An 11,389-nucleotide genomic window follows, 5' to 3' on the forward strand; every position below is an offset into this window, starting at 1 on the left:
TCCCAAAAATAAAATGTTAAACCGCCAAAATTGACCGTGTAACAAGCTTATCCGAGAGTAATTTTGTAATGGCGGCAGCACATCAGCTGATTAGAAAACCGTCATAATGACATATAAACACATCTGTCAAAACATAAACAAAAGTACGTTAAAAGGCAAAGTCTCAGAATAACAACAGCGAATAAAATATTAAAACATAAACAATTTCATACTTTTATAATCCATTCAAACTAAGTTGGCATGTCATTTCTATTGCATGCTTTGAAACGCAGCTATTTTTATTTTAGTTGCATTACAGTTTCGTTCCTCGTTCATTCAATTTAATCATGGTATAACTTGGTAGAATGCAAATGTACTTATCCTAGATATTTACTCGCGTATAATTTTAATTCCGGTATAGTTATTCTCGTGTAACGTGATGTTTGGACGAATTCACCCTTAATGTTTCATGAATTTTCATAGTGTCACCTGCTATTTAGCGCTGGATATACAGCGCGCATTTTCCAAAAAATAATGAGTTTGTGAAACATTATGCTAGGGTTTTGAAAATATAAAGATGATCACTTTTATAATATAATTTCAAAATTATGACATTGTTTCTGAACACAGTTTAGGATATTTTTTCGAAACAGAAGCTGGAATCAAATTTTTACGTTCGATTTACAAGCATAAGTTTGACCAACCGCCATCCAATGCAAGTAGAGTTTCATCGAGATTTATAAAAGGAAATTGTGGACTTCCACGATTTAATGTATTGTTATGGTGCTCTTTTGAAATGGAAGAGTTGAAAGTTTCGGATTGCGACAATATTCCCGATTTATTTAGAGAAGTAAACAGGAAGTGCGGTGGAGCGGCCACAGCAGTGGAATAAGTCGCAGAGAGAGGAATATCTTCCGGCTATTTGTGTGCGACACCGACGAAGCTTTCGATCGAGAAATGTGAAATATGATTGGAGTTACTATATTTACTCTGACTTCTTCACATAGTAATGCTCACTACTTTATCCCCCGTACACTCGTCGAAAGTATTTAGTTCTTACTTCTTACCGAGTCGATACTAAAATTTACAAGCCTTAAAGAGCATTTATTGTCTAATAGTACTACTACATTTTAACACCCTGTAATAAGTAACTATATATTATATGTGGTGTCGCGAATTCATTACCACAAAGGTGGGAATAAAGTTGAGTCACTAACTTGGGTAGAGGTAGCAGGTAATGTAGATAAGTACTCGTATTTAATGTTTATGTTTAAGAAAGCTCTCTCCGCCAACAAACTATGTGTCCATAGGTTGGCGGGTTTATTATGTGTGTAATATGCATGTATTTTAAATTGATAAATATATATATAGATAATAACATGGTAGGTAGGTATATATTTTTAATCAAACCCAATTTCCGCTTCGATAGACCGCTACAAAAACAATATGCCCGCCAGAAACAAAGCATAACTGAGCTGATTTATTTTCTTATTAGTTTAACATCGACAATGAAGGTACTGCACGTTTTTGTTTTAATCATTTGCACAAATACTTTTATTACATGCCAGAAGACGAAATTCCGTCCAAAAACTAAAGATGCTACCACTAGCGTTCCTCGCCAACTCGATAACAAGGATTGGCAAGTCAAAACCCTTAAAGGCCCATTTTACGAAGAAGAAGAAATAGCAGAATTAAAACAAGCTCTTGCGCAACTAAACAACGAGGATAAGGGCCCTAACATAACTGTTATCGAAATACCTGAAAATGTTACATGTAATCGTAGAAAAATGGAAGATCGGGAAAAAACCAGGCGACAATCACCCGACGTGAACTACATAACTCTGGACCCTGCTCCTGTAAATAAGGATGATATCATTGATAGCTACTGCAGGTTTCTTACACAAGACAGTAACAACAGCGGGAGAAGAGCAAATAGTGATGATGATGATGATGATGATGATGAAGAAAATGAAGATTTTGACGGAAGCACATGTCCCGATTCGGTGGAAGTGATAAATCTTGTGGTAGAGGATGTAAAAATATATGACAAAGAATGCGAGATCAATCTGAGTTGGCGGTGTTTGCACTAAAGTCCAGTTAAACTATAAAGTCCTGAAAACGGAAGTGGATCCTACCTCCTACCTAATTGTTGCAGACTGTCTTCTATTCTATTCCCTATGGGGGTGTAAGTACCTGCACCTGGCTCTCTCGAGCGGAACCTTTTGTACCTTAGACATATCCCCAAGGTCTAAACTGCCTTCCTAAGCTTGGACCATTTCCCACCACGCTGGTCTACTGTGGGTTGGTGGGTTCACATCTCTAGATGTGCTTCATCTAGATATGCAGGTTTCCTCACGATGTTTTCCTTCACCGTATGAGCGATGGTATACATTGTAAGGTGAAGTCGGGTAATGCCGAATTTCGGGTAATTCCGATTTCGGCCGATTTCTTCCAAACGCAGCCATATTTTGAAGCGTGGACTCAGGGCGCTAGGACCGAGCGTGCGTGTTAAAACGTAAAATTAGTACAAAAGTTCAAATTTCCGCATGTTTGAATTTTCGGAATTACCCGCACATCGGTAATAAAAAAATCAGTTATGTTATTTAACTGATTGTTTTTTCATCCAATAGACTGTCGTTTTTGTTCACTACGTTCGGAGTTTAAAAACCCGAGCCCTCATTTTTTTTACTTTCCGAAATTAGCTTACTAGGGTGATTCCGAATGTTGGAAATTTTATTATGAAATGGTGTGGATCGGGTAATTCCGAATTATAAATCCTAACTAATATTATAAATGCGAAAGTAAATGTGTCTGTCTGTCTGTCTGTTACTCTTTCACGCCAAAACTACTGAACGGATTGGAATGAAATTTGGTATACATACGGTTTAGACCCTGGGAAAGAACATAGGCTACTTTTTATCCTGGAATTCCCACGGGAAAACTTTTTAAGGCGAAGCGAAGCGCGCGGGAACAGCTAGTATCATATAAATGTGTATAAGTACTTTTGGCCATCATCAGCCAATAATCATCCACTGCTGGACATAGGCCTCTCCCAAGGAGCGCCACAACACTCGGTCCTCGGCCTTCCTCATCCAACCACTACCCGCCACCCGCCTAAGGTCGTCAGTCCAGCGGGCAGGAGGGCGTCCCACGCTGCGTTTGCCTGTTCGTGGTCTCCACTCGAGAACTCGTCTACCCCAACGGTTATCGGTTCTACAAATTTGCAAAAAAAGTTAGTCGGTTTTCCTATGCTCTATACATGCTTGCTAAAATAGCCAGTCTATCTGCCCTATTAGCAGTATATCATGCATTTGTGGCCTCTACACTAAGATATGGCATAATATTCTGGGGAAACTCGACTCACAAAGAGATGGCATTTAAAGCGCAGAAACGTTGCATAAGGGCAATAAGTAAACTGAAGCAAACAGACAGCTGTGTGCCACACTTTAAAAAATATAATGTGTTGACCCTACCATCACTTAATTCAAATTCAAATTCATTTATTGCAAGTCACATTGTGGAATTAGGTGGTAATGAAGGTCACTTTATATCTTTGAAACTGCCGTATTCGTTAGGTCTAATTTAAACCTGTTCAATAAACTTAAAAATAAAAGAGACACTAAATTGTGTGCTCCGGTCCGCTCAACCACCCTGTTTAGCAAGAGCATATTTGGTATGGCTCCGAAAATATATAATAAGCTACCTAAATGCATTAGAAATATAGATAATACACATTTGTACAAACTAACATTAAGGAAATTACTAATAGGCAAATGCTACTATAGTTTGCAAGAGTTCCTAGACGACAATTTTGACTAGAAATAATATAATATATAATTAATAATATTTGATGATCTTAATTTTATACTGATAGTGACATAATTGTAATTAGATAATAATATTTGCATGCCTGCATGGTAGAATATAGTGATTTTTTTTTAATTTATTGACATTTTAATGTAACATCTTATGTAACACCTATATTCATGCAAATAAACAATACTTTACTTTACTTTACTTTACTTCTTCGGCAGATATGACCAGCCCACTGCCACTTCAGCTTGCATATTTTGACAGCTATGTCGGTAACCTTAGTCCGGGGTGTAAGGGTTCTTTGGGTGGATTTCAACAAGTCCTAAAAAATCTTCATTTCCGTGGACTTTTTTATCTTTAGGTTGTTTATATTGAAAAAACGCTTTTATTAAAGTTTTTGTTAATGTTAGTGTTCTTACTTAATGGTTAGCAGATAAGTTAAAAACTTAAAGAGATACAGATGATCAAAAATTTCGTGCCACGGCGATGACACATGCGTTCACGGCAATGAAATAAGCGTCCACGGCAATGAAAAAAACATCCACGGCAATGAAACTAACGTGCACGGCAATGAAAGAACTGTGCTATGGATATGAAAGAATCAATCCACTGTAATAAAAAAAATCTGTGAGGGAAACGCAAAATTAGACAGATATGTATGGTAGAAATATTTGGATAGATATTGGAACGAAAGAAAGAACGACAGTATGTATAAAATAATAAAGAATGTAGAATGGAATTCTTTAAGTAGTATTATGGGGTTCATATTGCGACTTTAAAAAACGAAATGTTTATTTTCACATTAATATCGTTCACAACATATAGGTAATTAACCTTACCTTTTATAACATCATAGTAATAACATCAGTATAATATTAAACATATTGTCAATGATGACCTACGCTGCCGAGACGTGGTCTTTAGGCCTCTTAAATGGGCTCGGAGTCACCCAGCGAGCTATGGAAAGGGCTATGCTCGGCGTATCTCTACGTGATCGAATCAGAAATGAAGAGATCCGTAGAAGAACCAAAGTAACCGACATGGCCTATCGAGTCAGTAAGCTGAAATGGCAGTGGGCCGGACACATTGCTCGAAGGACTGATGGTCGGTGGAGCAGAAGAGTCCTCGAGTGGAGACCACGTACCGGCAAGCGCAGCGTTGGGCGACCCCCCGCGAGATCGACGGACGATATGGTCAAGTCCACGGGGAAGCACTGGATGCGGGCCGCCTCCGATCGGACAAGGTGGAAATCATTGGGGGAGGCCTATGTTCAGCAGTGGACGTCCTATCGCTGATGATGATGATAATATTATACTACAGTATACGAACTGTTAATTTTATGTAAAGTTCATAAAATATATTATGATATGACATGATCTGTGCTGAATTACAAATTTTTTTATTTATTTATTTATTTAATACTTTATTGCACAAATATGAGATATAAGTGTACAAAAGGTGGACTTAATGCTAAAAGCATTTTCTACCAGCCAACCTACAGGAGGTACAAGTAAAAAGGTTAAAAGGTGCAAAAAAAGATAAGTATATGAAAGCAGGAAAAACTAAAAAGTCACTTGCTTAAAAGAAATACAAATCACCGAACAAACCACCAAAAGCATCAACACCTAAAGATAGGTGCAGTTAGGTGCACATGTTCGTCAACAGCGAAGTGGGGCGCAGCATGTGCACTTAACCGCTCCTCCTCGCTTTCCTCGTCATCGCACCTATCTTAAGGTTTTGGTGCTAGGGGTTTTGATGGTGTTGTGTTATTTTACACAGATTACGTGATATGATAGAATATTTTATGTGCTCTATATAAATGAAAGTATATTTTAATTGATATAATAATATGAAATGTATTTTATCATCATCAGCCTAATCATCCACTGCTGGACATAGGTCTCTACCAAGGAGCGCCACAACACTCGGTCCTCGGACTTCCTAATCCAGCTATTACCGGCTACCTGCCTAAGCGTGCACATTTTGACAGCTATGTCGGTAACCTTAGTCATGTGACGGATAACCTCTTTTCTGATACGATCCATTAGAGAAACCCCAAGCGTAGCTCTCTGCATAGCACGCTGAGTGACTTTAAATCGGTGGACCAGTCCCACTGTCAGTGTCCACGTCTCTGCGCTATATGTCATCACTGGCAGGGTGTACTGGTTGAAGACCTTTGTCTATATGAAATATTATGTATGTAGACTGCCTGAAACTATTTTTATTTCAGGAAAAAAGCTTATATTATGATTTCTGCGCCTGTCTGAAACCGGGTGAACATTGTGAGATGTGTTTAGTATTGCATGGTGGAGAGAACACCAACTGTAAGCTACTAATGAGTACCTATCTCAGCAGATCATAATCTGAATCTATAAATTATGCATAGATTTTTAGGCAGTAGGTATTCTAAATGGAAAATTATAAGTGCATTTGTACCTATAACATTATAGCTTGGACATAACTCAATTTGTCATTCCGGACTTACCAAAAAGTTGAGGTAGATAGATACCCTATCTAGGTAGGTATTTATACACATGGATACACACAGTAGTTACCTTTTCGAAAGCAACACTTATAATGATTATACTTACCTTAAATATTCCAATAAAAATATTAACCCTTTTGGTTCGATTCCTAACGAAAATAGTAAACAATTCTTTGCGGCGGCAATTGATTATTTCGTTAAACGAACCATCCGCATAGGTATTGGGTAAGCGTAAGCAAAAAGAGCAAGATTACTTTATAACTTGGATATTTATTGCAAAACGATAGTCACACATATTATACACCGTGACCGCGCACCGTTAGGCAGGCAAACAGAAAGAGAGAGACGTTAGGTGCATATAGAGCAAGTATAGAAATAGAAATAACTTTTCTTAAATACTACACAATTTTCTTTTCTTTTCAATGTTCTTTTGGCCAACCTTTCTATCGGTGAATGATTTATTCGTCAAAGCAACCATCGTCGAACAGTGCTTTCGACGAATCTCTCTATCGGCGAATGATTTCTTCGGCAAAGCAACCATCTGCGAACAGTGCTTTCGACGAATCTTTCAATCGGCGAACGATTTCTTCGGCAAAGCAACCATCGTCGAACAGTGCTTTCGACGAACCGTGCTATCGGAGAAGGATTTTTTCGATGAACAAACCGTCGACGAACAGTGATTTCGACGAACCGTGCTATCGGAGAAGAGTAATTCGGAAAACGATTCGGAGCTCCTTCTCGACAGACATCTAGTTCCAGAAAATTGACAAAAAATAGATGCACCGGTTTTGAATGCAGAAATCAAGGCAGCCTTGTTAGACAATCCTATCAAGAAAGACAAGGCCATTGAAAATAAGCAAGGTCGTATCAGCGCCGCAATATCATGCATAGGGGAGGCTCTTACAAAAATATTTGCTCAGAGTAATAAAGATACGTCGGTGGTAAAATTACTTATCGAAGCTGGGCGCCTTGTGTGTGATCTACAGCATACCGAGTCAATGAATAGACGTAGTTTCATATGTTCCGGTATTAAGAAAGAAATTAAGGATCACATATATGAAACTGATATCGACAGATATCTATTTGGCGAAAAACTCGCACAAACCCTTATTTCTGCCAAGGCGATCACCAAGTCGGGATCTGAAATAAAAATAAATTCCGCAAAGAATAATTCTTCTGCTTCGAGGTCAAAGTTTCCACGTCCTTTAAACTCGAAGGCCCCACTCCCGTACAACGCGGGTGCGGCAGTGGGTCGCTGGCAGCAGGGAGTGCCGCGCCAGCCGGCGCACGCGCCCCCTCGGCGCCGCCCCCCGCCCCCCGCGCAGACATCGCGGGCACCGCCGCCGCCGCCGCTGCCACCGCAGCAGCGCTCACAGTACCGCGCTCCACAGCGGCGCCAGTAGATACGGTATGTGGAAGACTTCGCTCGTTTTATAATCAGTGGAAAATTATAACCAATGACCCTGTAATTCTATCCTGGGTTCGGGGGTACCAAATACCGTTTACAGAACCTCCTATTCAGTCGCACAAACCGGGAAGCCCATATTGTTCGCCGTCTGATATTATTGAATATAATAAGGCCATTAATGACTTATTAGCAAAAGGGGCAATATCCGAATGCGTACCGGTAGAAGGCCAATATCTTTCTAGTTTTTTTCTGACCGAAAAACAAAATGGCAGTAAAAGATTTATACTAAACCTAAAATCACTAAATAAATATGTGTCAACACAACACTTTAAGTTAGAAGACCTAAGAACAACACTAAAATTAATTACGCGGGATTCATTCATGGCGTCGCTAGATTTAAAAGACGCATATTTTTTAGTACGGGTCTCCAAATTACACAGAATCTATTTGCGCTTTCAGTGGCAACAACGAACAAACGAGTTTAATGTACTACCCTTCGGGTTAAGTACAGCACCCTTCGTTTTTACAAAACTGCTCAAACCAGTCATGTCTTTGCTCAGATCCCTTAACTATTTATCTACTATTTACATCGATGATATCTGCTGCGTTGGCAGCAACTACGACAACTGTCTTAATAACCTTTCTCAAACAAAACAGATATTAGAGTGTCTAGGTTTTATCATAAACGAAGAAAAAAGCTGTATGATACCACAGAAGTCCTGCAAATATCTTGGCTTTATAATTGACTCAGAAAAATTTCACATAAGATTAACTGATAAGAAACGCAAACTAATTAAACAGGAGCTATTACAATTTAAGAAAATCAAACGTTGTACAATCCGAAGCTTCGCACGATTGGTTGGTCTTCTCACATCTGCTTGCCCTGCCGTCCAATATGGCTGGCTTTACACCAAACTATTTGAACGGTGTAAATATCTTGCATTGTTAAACTCGGACGACTATAACTCGTACCTAAGCTTACCACCTGAGTTACAAAATGATTTCGATTGGTGGCTAAAATTCATCGACAATGCCAATAACCCTATAAGGGATGATATTTATAAAATTTAAATATTTTCTGACGCCAGCAAAACAGGGTGGGGGGTGGCATGTGGTGAGGAGACCGCCAATGGTCGGTGGTCTGAAGAAGAGAGCCAGCAGCTCATTAACTCTCTCGAACTAAGGGCTGCTCATTTTGGTCTTCAGATCTTTGCTAAAAACCTTCACAATTGTCAGATTCTATTAAGGATAGATAACACAACTGCCATATCATATCGTCACCTTAAATCGTAAACCGCCTAACTCCGCGCGAGCAAATTTTACAGGAGACAAAAAAAACTGTTTATTTTGTACTTCTACTTAGGATACCCCCTAATGTTTTTTTGTTACTAGAATAAAAAAGTGGTTGCGAATTCAACGGCGTTATGAAAAATTTGCTATTTTTATCGCTTTATACATAAAATGGACTTACGATCTTTTCCCAATCTCTATGTGAATACTATTATTGGAGATACGTGTTTTTCCTGGAAATACGAGTTTTTCGGACTACGATTATGTAAAATACTTTTCTCTTTGATGGACTTACGCTATTCAAATATACACTCGCGAGCAACCAAATCGACTCAAGCCTTGACGGCGCAAACATACATTAATACAAGTAAAATTATGAATAGAAATAATAAAAATGATATGTCATTTAAAAGCTTAAGATGTCAGCTTTAATTTGATATCATTATTATTGAAATCCATTCATCATTTTTGAAATAAATGATGTCTGAACGCAATTGTAGGAAAAACGGGAATTTAGGAAAAAAGGGTATGGGTATCGTATTATACAAATTAAACAAAAAATGTTAAGATAAAAATTTATTTATTTAAATCAATACTTTGTATTGCCCCCTCTTGCCCTAATTACAGCCTGCAGCCTGTTTCTCATAGACCTTATCAACTTTTTGACAGTTTCCTGAGGAATGCCGTCCCACTCCTCTAATAAAGCTGTCTTCAGCTCGTCCACGCTTGCAGGGACTGGATTCCTGGCCCGAACTCTTCTTTTGAGCTCGTCCCATAAGTGTTCGATGGGATTCAGGTCAGGACTGAGCGCAGGCCAGTCCATCGTGCGCAATTCCTTCTCTCTCAGAAACTGCCGACTGACTCGTGCCGTGTGGCAGCGGGCATTGTCGTGCATTAGCACGAAGTCTTCACCGACAAATTCTGCATAGGGCACAACATGACCGAGTAGAATGTCGGTGATGTACCGATCAGCTGTTAACCCGCCTCCTCGGCCGCCTCCAGGCACGAAAACAAGTGCGGTTTTTCCCTCTAGAGAAATACCAGCCCACATCATGCAGGAACCGCCGCCATATGCTACTGTTTCAGCGAAACAACATTGGGCAAATCGTTCCCCCGGACGCCGGTAGACCCGGCCTCTCCTGTCACTGCCATGCAGACACACTCTGCACTCATCAGTAAACAGGACCGACCGCCATTGCGCAATGCTCCAATCGAGATGCTCTCGAGCAAACTGAAGACGCGCTTGTCGGTGGCCTGCAGTCAATTTGGGGCCTGATGCAGGTCTTTTTGGTGTCAAGTTGGCTTCCTTCAAGCGTCTTCTCACTGTCCACTCGCTGACAGCCACTTGTCGTACACGTCTCAGTTCTTGCTGCACATCAACGCCCGTAAGGTGTCGATTGCGCAGCGAGGTTGAGACAATGAAGCGGTCGTCTCTCTCTGAAGTGCAGCGGTGGCGGCCCGTTCTTGGTCTTCGATTGAAGGCACCAGTCTCTTGGAACCGTCTGTATACTCGGGATACAGCAGACTGGCTCAAGTGGAGCTGGGCAGCGACTGCTCGCTGACTTAACCCTTGTTGCAGCAAGGCAACAACTTGAGCAGCTTCTTCTGGTGTGGTATCCATGGGTTTGCGAAAACAAGGAATACAATGCAACGAGATGTGTACCGGTCAACTTGCAACAAGCGACTGATAAGGTACACCGGATGTGGAAAGGTTTTATAGCGGGATCAGGTAGCGCAAGGCGTGGATTCCTAATGAGGTAATTAACACTGACGGGCAATTAAAATGCGTCATTAAATCTGCGCTTAGTTTTTTTTTATGGTATTGATCTTAATTGAAAGCCTAATTCTTCAGCTTTCGAATGACATATCACTTTTATATTTACCATTTATCGTTTTAGGAAAATCAATGTATATGTGCGCCGTGAAGGCTTGAGTCGATTTGGTTGCTCGCGAAATCGAAATCGCGAAATCGAAATCTCCCTACCTTTTCCTATTACTTCGAATTTCGAGTATTATTGATGTACTTAATAAAATGATTATGTAATCAGCAATCATCTTTATAAGCAGTAGAAAACATAAATCAGTACTAAGCAGGCTGCGTCCATGCTCCCGCTGTCGCCGTTGAAACCCTGGTGGTAACCTGGTGGCGGTACGCTGTGATCATCATCTGACGAGCAAGAAGTGACGGATTGAATGTAGGAACGGGGCGCTAAAGACTGTTCCTAGCCCCGATGGCATACCAGACCGTGTGTCTCCGCTGCTTGCCCTCAGAGCTGGTTTGTACAGACAGTTTATCTGTCTGTTGAACCGCAGCATGAGTGTAAGTGAGGTCTCCACTGACTGGAAAGAGTCCAAGTTAAAGCTCCCGAAGAAAGAAAGCAGTCCTGCAGATTCTTCTTCTGTGTACCAACCCA

The 11,389-nt window shown here is 40.2% G+C and overlaps 1 pseudogene; it reads left to right on the plus strand.

Moving 5' to 3' along the window:
• Window positions 1-1,766: 1,766 nt before the first annotated feature.
• On the plus strand, window positions 1,767-8,152 carry LOC125489355 (annotated as a pseudogene).
• The last annotated feature ends 3,237 nt before the right edge of the window (window positions 8,153-11,389 follow it).

This window comes from Plutella xylostella, chromosome 13 (assembly GCF_932276165.1).
Source record: "Plutella xylostella chromosome 13, ilPluXylo3.1, whole genome shotgun sequence".
Taxonomy (NCBI): Eukaryota; Metazoa; Arthropoda; class Insecta; order Lepidoptera; family Plutellidae; genus Plutella; species Plutella xylostella.